This window comes from Meles meles, chromosome 3 (assembly GCF_922984935.1).
Source record: "Meles meles chromosome 3, mMelMel3.1 paternal haplotype, whole genome shotgun sequence".
Taxonomy (NCBI): Eukaryota; Metazoa; Chordata; class Mammalia; order Carnivora; family Mustelidae; genus Meles; species Meles meles.
In genome coordinates this window covers 110431422-110443813 of record NC_060068.1, presented here as the reverse complement: position 1 = coordinate 110443813, position 12392 = coordinate 110431422, and positions in this window count along the sequence as shown.

Genomic DNA, 12392 nt, shown 5'->3' with positions numbered 1-12392 from the left:
TTTATGCATGCACCACATTTTCTTAATCTGTTCATCCACTGTTCAACCTACTTGGGTTGCTTCCATATTTTTACTTTTATAAGTAATGGGCTATGGGGATGCATTTATCTTTCTGTATTAGTGTTACCATTTTCTTTTGGTAATTACGTAAAAATAGAATCATTGGATCCTTAGAACCACTATATACAGAAAGATATATGCACCCCCATGTTCTCCACAGACCATCACTTACAAAAATAAAAATATTGGGGCACCTGGGTGGCTCGGTGGGTTAAAGCCTCTGCCTTCAGCTTGGGTCATGATCCCAGGGTCCTGGGATCGAACCCCACATCGGGCTCTCTGCTCAGCAGGGAGCCTGCTTCCTCCTCTCTCTCTGCCTGCTTGTGATCTCTGTCTGTCAAATAAATAAATAAATAAATAATCTTAAAAAAAATCTTAAAAAATTAAACAAAAATAAAAATATTAGTGATTCTAATTCTAATTTTAATTTTTTGAGGAACCCCTGTACTATTTTCCATTGTGTCTCCATCAATTTACACACTCACCAACAGTGTACAGAACTTAACCTACTTGTGTTGAATTTATTCCTGGCAATGTTATTTTTTTTTTAAGACTATTTGAGAGAGAGAGAAAGAGTGAGTAAAAGCTCGGGAAGGGGCAGAGGGAGAGGAAGGAGCAAACTCCCCTATGCACAGGGACCCAGATGCAGGGCTCAATCCCAGGACTCGGAGATCTGAGCTGAAGGTAGATGCTCAACCAATGGAGTCACCTGTATTATTGTTCTTGATGATATTGTAAACGGTATTGTTTTCTTTATTTCACTTAGTTTCCCTTGCTAGTATATAGAAATAAAATCCATTTTTGTATATTGATCTTTATCTTATAACCTTGCTAAACTCACTTATTTCTGATAGTTTTTTGGGTAGCTTCCATAGGATTTTCTGCATATGAGATCATGTTATCTGTGAAAAAAGATAGTTGTTCTTTTCTTCCAAACTATACACTTTGAATTTCTTTTTATTGCTGGCCGCACTGGCTAGAACCTTCGATATATTACTAAATAGAAATAGTCTAAAAGGACATTTTTGCCTTGTTCTTGATGTTGGGGGAAAAAACATTCAGTCTTCATCATTAAGTATATGTCAGCTCTGTGTTTATGGTACATAAAACATTTGGCCTTTTATAGGTTGAGGAAGTTCCCTTTTGTTCTTAGTTTTTTGAGAATTAAGAAAAAAAAATCATGAATGGGCTATTGATTTTGTAAAATGCTTTTTCTGCATTTATTGATCATCTGATTTATTCTCCATTACCCTATAACTGGTTTATCCTACTTTATTCTACAAATGTGGTGTGGATTACATTAGTAGATTTTTTAAAAAAGATTTTATTTATTTATTTGACAGATCACAAGTAGGCAGAGAGGCAGGCAGGGGCGAGGGAGTGGGGGCGGGAAGCAGGCTCCCTGCTGAGCAGAGAGCCCGATGATGCACTCAATCCCAGGACCCTGGGATCATGACCTGAGCCGAAGGCAGAGGCTTAACCCACTGAGCTACCCAGGTGCCCCACATTAATAGATTTTTTTAATATTAAACTAGTCTTGCATTTCTGAGAAAAACTCCAGTTGGTCATAGTGTATAACTCCCTTTATATTTTGCTGAATTTGTTTGCTAATATTTTCTTAAGAATTTTCACCACATAAATTTTTAAAAAATATTTTATTTATTTATTTGAGGAGACAGGACAGAGAGAAATCACAGAAAGAGAAAGGGAGAGGGGTAGAGGAGAGGAAGAAACAGGCTCCTTGCTCAGCAGGGAGTTGGGTGCAGGGCTTGATCCCAGGACCCCAGATCATGACCTGAGCTAAAGGCAGATGCTTAACCATCTGAGCCACCCAGGGACCCCCACATAAATGTTTGAATCAACATCAAAACAAGGCCCCCACCTGCATTCAATTGATATGTCTCTTAAGTTTCTCTTATGGATTCCACTTCTCTTTTTCCCCCTTGTAATTTATTTGTTGAAGCTAGGTCACTTTCTCCTAACTTTTGGTTATTGTTGATTGTATCCACATGGTATTATTTTAAATTCTCTAACCTCTGTATTTTCTGTAAACTGGTAATGAGATCTAGAGGTGTGATGAGATTCCATTTTGATGTTTTGGTCAGTTTAGGTGGTGTTTTGTATTTCCTATTGCATCATATTAGTTTTCCCATAATAATTACTTGTCTTTTACTGTGATGTTAAAATTGTTCTATGAGTTCAGGTGTTCTTTGCCTGATTCATCCAGTTTAAAATTCCTCTTCAGCTTTTCATTTAGTGAATGGTTTTGGTAGCTATATCAGTCAAGGTTCTCCAGAGAAATAGAACCGAAGAAAGACAGGAAGAAAAGGAAGGAAGGAAGGAAGGGGAAAGGGAGAGAGAGAAAGAAAAAAGCAAGCAAGAAAGAAAGGAAGGAAGGACAGTGGGTGATTTTTATAGGAATGGCTCATGAGATCCAGGAGGCCTAGAAATCCCATGATCTGCCATCTGCAAGCCAGAGAACCAGAAAAAATTGGTGATAAAATTTGAGTCCAAATAAAAATAATAAAAATGAGTCCAAAGCCTGAGAACCAGGGGAGCCAATGGTGTAAGTCCCAGTTGAAATGCCCAAGAATAGGTGACCAATGATTTAAGTCCCAGTTCAAGCCTGAAAGTTTGAGCACTAAAAGCACCAACGTCTGAGGACAAGAGAAGACGAATGTCCCACCTCGAGTGAAAAAGCAGATTTGCTGTACCTGCACATTTTTGTTTTATGAAGACCCTCAACAGATTGGATGATGCCCACTTGCATTGGTGAGGGCGATCTTCTTTACTCTGTCTGCTAATTCCAGTGCCAGTCTCTTCCAGAAACACCCTTACAGACATGCCCAGAGATAATATTTTACCAGTTCTCTAGGCATCCTTTAGCCCAGTCAAGATGACACATAAAATTAACCATGATGGTAGCTTTTGCTGATCTTAATCTAGCTTAATTACTTCATTAAGGGCTGCAAAATGGCAATTTTTAATTCTCTTGTTTATCCACTAGCTCACATAATTCTATACAGAAAAACTTTCCTTCATCAAATAATTAGTGACCCTGATAAAATCTTTGTGCAGGAAAGGCACATAAATGCCCGATTCTTTCCTTTTCCTACCAGTTTTCAGAATGAGTTGGGTTCTCTAGCATCTTTCAAAGGCAATTAATTAAAAATTTTTAATGTATGTGCTATATCTCTATCTATTGAAATTACTTGATTTTAACATATGTGATGTCTCTCTTTCTATTGCAGTTATCCAGTCTCATACTCAAACTGTTCCATCTTTGGCTGGTGGAAGCTAGTTTGGCTCTTTATTCATTTTGACATAACCCTAGTGTTCTTTGCCAGCTTCCTTGTGTTTTGGTATTACAGGATGTTCCACACTCAGCAAAAGCTCTTTTGAGGCACTTTGGGGAAGCTCAGTGCTCTGTTTTGAATTTTAGGGTGTATTTTCTGAAATTGCTATTTTACAAAATATTTAACTGCTTGAAAGAATCCTTACAATGACTTTATGATGTTAATTTTTTTTTGAAACAAAGAATATTTAAAGAAAGATGGGATAAGGAAAGAAAGCAAATGATTCAAAATAGCCCTAGTTTGAAATGCTACATCCGGCCTGAGATTTGTTCCCCCCACAGCAGCTTTGCAGCCTTCCAATGGAAGCAGAGACATTTGGATCAAGACTGGTTCTTTTCTTGGCATTTGACAAAGTAGCACTTTTGTTACATTGTGCTTGCATGAAACTAGATATTGTTGATTCAGCCTTTGTGACATGTTTAAACCCTGGTTTCCTATAGTTCTGTTGGGCCCTGGTCAAGTGTCCTGGGCACTCGCCACCTATTTCAGTTGTCTATTTGGTTCTTCTTCGTAATTTAATATTTATACTACGTGCTCCTTTCTATATTGGTAGCAAGACATGTGGGATTTAGAGAAGGACCTGCACAGTCTCTCACTGGTGTCCGACCATTCTCAAGTTGTTGCTCATCTTTCCAAGCCTCAGAAATGGGGCTGTCCTGAGAAGTAAATGAGAATAATGCATCTGGGCAATTTGGCAGACTGACAGAGTCTGGCTTTGGGTTCAAATTCAAACTCTGCCATTTAATGTGGGACCTTAAGCAAATTATTTACTCTTTTTTCTTTTTTTAAAGATTTCATTTATTTATTCGACAGACAGAGATCACAAGTAGGCAGAGAGGCAGGCAGAGAGAGAGGTGGAAGCAGGCTCCCTGCTGAGCAGAGAGCCCAACGCGGGACTCGATCCCAGGACCCTGGGATCATGACCTGAGCTGAAGGCAGAGGCTTTAACCCATTGAGCCACCCAGGCGCCCCTACTCTTATTTTTTTCATTCAAAAAATGTGCATAGTATCTATGTCAGGAATATTACATGAATTAGATGGGATATCTAAGCAAACTAAAATAGTTAATCCAGAACTTGGCATTTTAAATTATTTATTTGTTTATTGAATCTGTTTTTATTTTATTTTATTTATTTATTTATTAAAGATTTTATTTATTTATTTGACAGAGAGATCACAAGTAGGCAGAGAGGCAGGCAGAGAGAGAGGAAGGGAAGCAGGCTCCCTGCGGAGCAGAGAGCCGGATGCGGGGCTCTATCCCAGGACCCTGAGATCATGACCTGAGCCGAAGGCAGCGGCTTAATCCACTGAGCCACCCAGGCGCCCCTGTTTTTATTTTATTTTTTAATTAAACTCTATGCCCAATGTGGGCCTCAAACTCATAACCCTGAGATCGAGAGCCAACTGAGCCAGCCAGGAACCCCAGCACTTGGCATATTTTAATACAATAATTTTAATTTTTGTTTTTATAAATCCCCAAACATCTTTTAATATGCAAGTGTCTTAATAAAATGATAGCTGATAGATGATAGATACTGAATTTTTAAAAAAGATTTTGTTTATTTATTAGATTTAGCAAGGGGGGGTAGGAGCAGAGGGAGAGGGAGAAGCAGACTACCTGCTGTGTGGGGGTGGGGGGTGGCACATGGGCTGAATCCCAGGACCCTGAGATCATGACCTGAGCCAAAAGTAGACACTAAACCGACTGGAGCCACCCAGGAGCCCCTAGATGCTGGATTTTTCGATCTGCAAAGTTTGCCCATTCCTTTGGGCATGTGGGTATCTGTATCAGCAGAACACCAAACAATATCATGAGGTATCCTTTCAACTTCAGGTTATTTGAAGGTTATCTGGAGTGGGGATGAAGCAGAGAAAGAAGAGGGGCATCCGCTGATGCACAGTTATTTTTACTCGGGAGGCTTGGCTGAAAAGGTATTTCCAAACCTTAAATGATTTTATCTTTCTTCTCAAGAGTTGCAGGGATGCCTGACTAGCTCATTTGGGAAACTGTGATACTCTTGATCTCCAGGTTGTGAGTTTGAACCCCACACTGGATGTAGGGATTACTTTAAACAAAAAAATAGCCTGTGCTGTTTTTATTTATTTAATTTTATTTCTTGTTTATTTTTATTTTTTTAAAGATTTTTATTTATTTATTTGACAGAGAGAGATCACAAGTAGGCAGATAGGCAGGCAGAGAGAGCGAGAGGAAAGCAGGCTCCCTTCAGAGCAGAGAGCCGGACGTGGGACTCGATTCCAGGACCCTGAGATCATGACCCGAGCCGAAGGCAGCGGCTTAAACCACTGAGCCACCCAGGCGCCCCTCTTGTTTATTTTTATTTACTTGCATGGGCTGCTTTTTTTTTAAATTTAAGATTTTATTTATTTTTATTTTAGAGAATGAGAGCATGAGCAGGGGAAGAACAGAAGGAGATAATCTCCAGCAGACTCCACACTTAGCACAGATCCTGACATGGAGCTCGGTCCCAGGACCCTGAGATCATGACCTGAGCCAAAACCAAGAGTTGGTTGCTTAAACAACTTAGTCACCCAGGTGCCCCTGCATGGACTGCTTTTTTTTTTTTTTTTTTAAGATTTCATTTATTCATTTGACAGAGATCACAAGCAGGCAGAGAGGCAGGCAGAAAGAGTGAGAGGGAAGCAGGCTCCCTGCCGAGCAGAGAGCCCGATGCAGGACTCGATCCCAGGACCCTGAAATCATGACCTGAGCCAAAGGCAGCAGCTTAAACCACTGAGCCACCCAGGCGCCCCATGGACTGCTTTTAAAACCAAAGATATATATGGGTGCCTGGATGGCTCAGTGGGTTAAGCCTCTGCCTTTGGCTCAGGTCATGATCTGAGGGTCCTGGGATCGAGCCCCACATCGAGCCCCACATCGAGCCCCACTTCGAGCCCCACATCGAGCCCCACATCGGGCTCTCTGCTCAGCGGGGAGCCTGCTTCCCCCTCTCTCTGCCTGCCTCTCTGCCTACTTGTGATCTCTCTCTCTGTCAAATAAATAAAATATTAAAAAAAAACCAAAAAACCAGAAGATATATGGCCTGTTGGCCTTTCTTTTATAGTCATCATTTTGATGTCAATTTTAATATTGTGAAGGCAGGATTTGTCAACCAGTTTCTCCAAATACTATGTTGGATACACTATCAAACACAATAAGGTGAATCACAGTTTAAGGATTTCTTTATTGCTTGAGGATTTGGTATTTTTTTCTTTTTTCTTTTTTTAAAAGTTTTATTTAATTATTCATGAGAGAGAGAGAGGCGGAAGCAGAAGCAAAGGGAGAAGCAGGCTCCGTGAAGAGCAGGGAGTCTGCTGTGGGACTCAACCCCAGGGCCCTGGTATTAAGACCTGAGCTGAAAGCAGGTCTTAACCTCAACCCTCAACCACCTGAGCCACGAGGATTTGGTATTTTCTAAATAGATCTTCACAAATATGCTGTAAACCCAAGTACTTCTCAAAATCAGATTCAATGAGTTGAGAAGAGAAGGGAGAACATATTAGGTAAGCAGGTAATTGAACATTAGGTAATGGTTTGGATAGATTTTTATGCTTTTTTTTAAAAAAGATTTTATTTATTGGGGCACCTGGGTGGCTCAGTCGTTAAGTGTCTGTCTTCGGCTCAGGTCATGATCCCCGGGTCCCGGGGTGGAGCCCCACATCAGGCTCCTTGCTCAGCGGGAAGCCTGCTTCTCCCTCTCTCACTCCCCCTGCTTGTGTTCCCTCTCTTGCTGTGTCTCTCTCTCTGATAAATAAATAACATCTTAAAAAAAAAAGATTTTATTTATTTATTTGACAGACAGAGATCATAAGTAGAGAGGCAGGCAGAGAGAGAGGAGGAAGCAGGCTTCCTCCTGAGCAGAGAGCCCGATGCGGGACTCGATCCCAGGACCCTGGGATCATGACCTGAGCCGAAGGCAGAGGCTTTAACCCACTGAGCCACCCAGGAGCCCCGATTATTGGTAGTTTTTTGTTTTATTTATTTATTTTTTTAAAAAAGATTTTATTTATTTATTTGACAGAGAGAAATCACAAGTAGGCAGAGAGAGTGAGAAGGAAGCAGGCTCCCTGCCAAGCAGAGAGCCCGATGCGGGACTCGATCCCAGGATCCCGAGATCATGACTTGAGCCGAAGGCAGCAGCTTAAACCACTGAGCCACCCAGGCGCCCTGTTAGTTTTTTGTTTTAATTTATTTTTTAAAGATTTTATTTATTTATTTGACAGACAGAGATCACAAGCAGGCAGAGAGGCAGGCAGAGAGGCAGACAGAGAGGCAGACAGAGAGAGAGGAGGAAGCAGGCTCCCTGCCAAGCAGAGAGCCTGATGCGGGGCTCAAACCCAGGATCCTGGGATCATGACCTGAGCTGAAGGCAGAGGCTTTAACCCACTGAGCCACCCAGGCGCCCCTATTGGTAGTTTTTTAAAAAGATTTTATTTATTTGATGGAGGGAGACACAGCAAAAGAGGGAACACAAGCAGGGGGAGTAGGAGAGGGAGAAGCAGGTTTCCCACTGAGCAGGGAGCCCGATGTGGGGCTCAATCCCAGGACCCCCAGATCATGACCTGAGCCGAACACAGACAACGACTCAGATACCCAGGTGCTCCTATTACTTTTTTTAAAAAAAATTTTTATTTATTTGTTTGACAGAGAACACACAAGCAGGCAGAGTAGTAGGTAGAGGGAGAGGGAGAAGCAGGCTCCCCACTTAGCAAGGAGCCCTATGTGGGACTCGATCCCAGGACACTAGGATCATGACTGAAGCGGAAGGCAGTCGCCCAACCAACTGAGCCACCCAGGCACCCCTGATTATTACTGTTTTAAGAGCCCAGTTTTATGTAATTTGTTATGTAGCAATAGATAACTAATTTACTTAAAAAAATTTTTTTTTAAAGATTTTATTTATTTATTTGACAGACAGAGATCACAAGTAGGCAGAGAGAGAGGAGGAAGCAGGTTCCCTGCTGAGCAGAGAGCCCGATGTGGGGCTTGATTCCAGGACCCTGGGATCATGACCTGAGCCAAAGGCAGAGCCTTTAACCCACTGAGCCACCCAGGTGCCCCGGTAACTAATATACTGATTATAAATAATTATTAGGTTATATGAAGTATTCTTCTACCTAAGGAATGGCCAACTCTTGAAATTTCCCTTTCAAGATAATGTTAAGACTCATCTATGCTCATGAATCACTGTATTGTACACCAGAAACTAATATAACACTGTGTGTTAACTATACTGGAGTTAAAAAAAAGTATAACTTAAAAAACGGTAAAAACAGGACTCAACTAGGCTCATAAACATATTAGCAACTAGGGGCACCTGGGTGGCTCAGTGGGTTAAAGCCTTTGCCTTCGGCTCAGGTCATGATCCCGTGGTCCTAGGATTGAGCCCTGCATCAGGCTCTCTGCTCAGCGGGGAGCCTGCTTCCTCCTCTCTGCCTGCCTCTCTGCCTACTTGTGATCTCTGTCTGTCAAACAAATAAATAAAATCTTTAAAAAAAAGATATTAGCAACTATCATTATCTTCAGTTAACTTGCTCCTGGTCTGTATATCACTCAAGCTTGACAGAACACTAACTCTGGGCTAATTTTGGCTACCATTTACTCCTGGGCTGCTAAATGCTAAATGGAGAAAACACGTGTGCCATTTGCCACTATAAATTCTTGCTTTCCAACCACAGCTTGATCCCCAGTGCTACCAGGACGTTCTTTTGTATCCTTAGTCAGCTCTCATGGCACTCTTCATTTAGGTTATTTTGGTTTCCCATTCTCTGCTCTTAAGATACTTAGATACCACCACAGGCTCTCTCTCAGCCTACCACCTTCTTGACAGAGAATATAGCTTATTTGCCTTCACCCTTTCCTCCTATTACAATGGAGGTCGTATTCCTCTTACTGTTTCAGGTTTATCCCTCGCCAGATCCCCTTCTCTATTTTCTTAGAATTTTTCCTCTCTCCTAGATCTTCAACCTTTCGCCACAGGATCCTTCTCATTAGTTGAATACAATGAATTCATTTAAATCTAGTATTTATTTACATGAGCCATTACAGAGGTATTGATTAACAGTGTGCTAGCATTTGAAATGAGTTACTGGTTGTATACCAGAGTGTATAAGGTCTTGAATTCAGATTGTTATTCTAGTCTTAGCTCTGTCAGAAACTCCCTCTGTGACCCCAAACCATTTTTTTTTTCCTGTGCTTTAGTTTCCTCCTAAGTCAAATTGGAATGGTATCTTTGGGAGAAAACCATCTGAGTGAAAACACAAATGCCAAGGGCTTAGAACTCAGGTTTGAAATGCAGAGGGCTCCTATGATGGTTCATACTTGTGAGTACACTAGGGAGCACCTCATATATATCAAACTAAAGCATGATTTCGATTAGGAATGAAATTTAGGATATATATCCTGAATAGATAAAGTTAGGAAAGAGAGCTTGTGGGTTTTTGTTACAGTTTTCTTAACTACTATACATTACTCTGACTGCCCTGTGAGGATGAACTGTCCTTGGGAAGATACTGAATTATTGAAGGACCTCAGTTTAATCAGTTTGTTATAACTGCACAGAATATTCAGTATTGATTATATAATAATGAGTACAGTGGGTTAACTGAAGTCCATCAAAATATAACATTAAAATCATAAAGAAGAGAAAGAAACTTGGCAGAATAAGTATATGAATATATGCCCAACATACTGATTTATTAAATTAATTCACATGGTATCTTCAGGTTAAAAGTTATTAAATTACAAAATAAAATGATCCAGTCATCTATTCTAAAAAAAAAATTACCCCAAGCTTAATGACTTATAATAACAATAATATTTTGATCTTGTGGATCTTGTGGGTCAATACTTTGATCTTGATCTGTGGGTCAGAAAATTTCTGGCTGTGATCTCTCAGGCAGTAGTAGTCCAGTGATAGCCAAAGGTGGAACCGAGTGGGCCTGGGATCAGTGAGTGATGGTGGGCATTTCTCTTCATAGTGTCTAGGCTTCTCTCAGCAAGCTGGTTTGAACTTCCGCAGAACATGGCAGCTTTAGACAGTCCAACCACCTACTTTGTGGCTCGGAGCTTCAGTGCAAATCTTCCAGCAAAGCAGTGTAAAGCTGTATAGCCTCAGAAGTTATACAGAATGGCGTCATGCACTATTACATCCTCTTGGTTCCTTATGAATCACAGGCCCATCCAGATTCAAGGGAAGAGGAATTTGATTCTATCTATCGATGGGGCAGGGGCAAAATTACTTTGTAGAACAGCATGTGGGAGGAAGGATATTATTGTGGCAGTCTTTGGAAAATATACTCCACTGCAGTGATCTAAGGGAATGGAAATACTGTTGTGTGTGGTTTTTTTTTTTTTTTTTTCCCATGAGAGAGAGACAGACAGAGACACCATTAAAGAGAAGCTCTCATGACTCATCAGATTCAAAACAAATTAGGCAAATCCATCAAGGGGACAAACTAAACACCTAACATGCGGGTGTGTAGTTATGCATAACAATTCCAATTATTATCAAATTATCATTCATACGAATGAACAATCCTGGGCCAAATGGTGGTACACAGAGTTCATTTCAGCTAAAGATGATGATATCAATGTTTTCCCCCTCAGAAACAAAAATAAAGTTTCAAGACAAACCTGAAGGCAATTTTCTTGTTGAAAATAAGTCCAGGGGCGCCTGGGTGACTCAGTGGGTTAAAGCCTCTGCTTTTGGCTCGGGTCATGATCTCAGGGTCCTGGGATTGAGCCCCACATTGGGCTCTCAGCTCAGCAGGGAGCCTGCTTCCTCCTCTCTCTGCCTGCTTCTCTGCCTACTTGTGATCTCTGTCTGTCAAATAAATAAATACAATCCTAAAAAAAAAAAAAAAAGAAAATAAGTCCAGGTGCCATCTGGTGGTGAGACAGTCAAATGTGAATTTTGTCTTGTTGACAGCATTTTCCGAGTTGTCATTTGAGAGTGTATACACAGTATTTAAGGAAAGACAACAATTCTAACATCTGCAAGGGTATTGTCCAAACAAACAGCCAAAGCACAAACACAGGGAGGGAAAGGACATAATAAAAAAGTAGTAGTAACAGCATCCGCTCCAGAGTGTCCAGACAAATCAAATAACTCTCCTTTTTATAAATCCTAAACCCCTTAATCCTCTGTCCTGTTGGCTTTTATGCACCTTCAAATTAGGTATGAAGGGTATGAGAAAGAATAAGTTAGAACAGACAAGGTTTGGGGCGCCTGGCTGGCTCACTTGGTAGAGCATGAAGCTCAATTTCAGGGTGGTGAGTTTGAGCTCCATAGACTTTACTTAAAAAAGAAAGAAAGAAAGGAAGGAAGAAAGAAAGAAAAAGAAAAAGAAAGGAAAGGTTTGCTATTACTGGGTAAGGGGCAAGGGAGGTAGTTCAGCCAAATGATGACTGTAGTGATCAGCCCTAGAAATGTAGGCTGTTTCCTCCATTTTGTTCCTTGTCTCCTGGACCCACAGGCATCTGAGAATTTACCATAGCAAAACCCTGGCGGTTTATTTAGAATAGAAGAATAATCAGTGAGGTCAGATTGATGATACATCTTTCTGGTTTAACTCTCTTTGATGGGCACCAGGGGACTGTGGTTACTGCACTAGAATTGTACGATCCAAATAATGGGTAACGCTCTGATGTGTTTACTGGGCATTATGCACTGTGCTCATCACTTTACATCTCATTTAAACTCACATAAATTCATCTCGTTATATAGATGAAGAAACTGAATTTAAGAAAGGTTACATAATTTGCTGACTGACCATATATCCCCATAAATGTTGGAGTTGGTATTCACCATATGGCCAAAAAATCCCTAGATTCCTCTTCACGTTGCTTTAACTACCAGCGATTTGATGTAAAGGCCTTTGAGATCTATTTGTGTTAGCAACCTCTTCAAATAAGTTTGACAGCAGCACTCCGCACTGATGTAGCCCCTGCCCGCT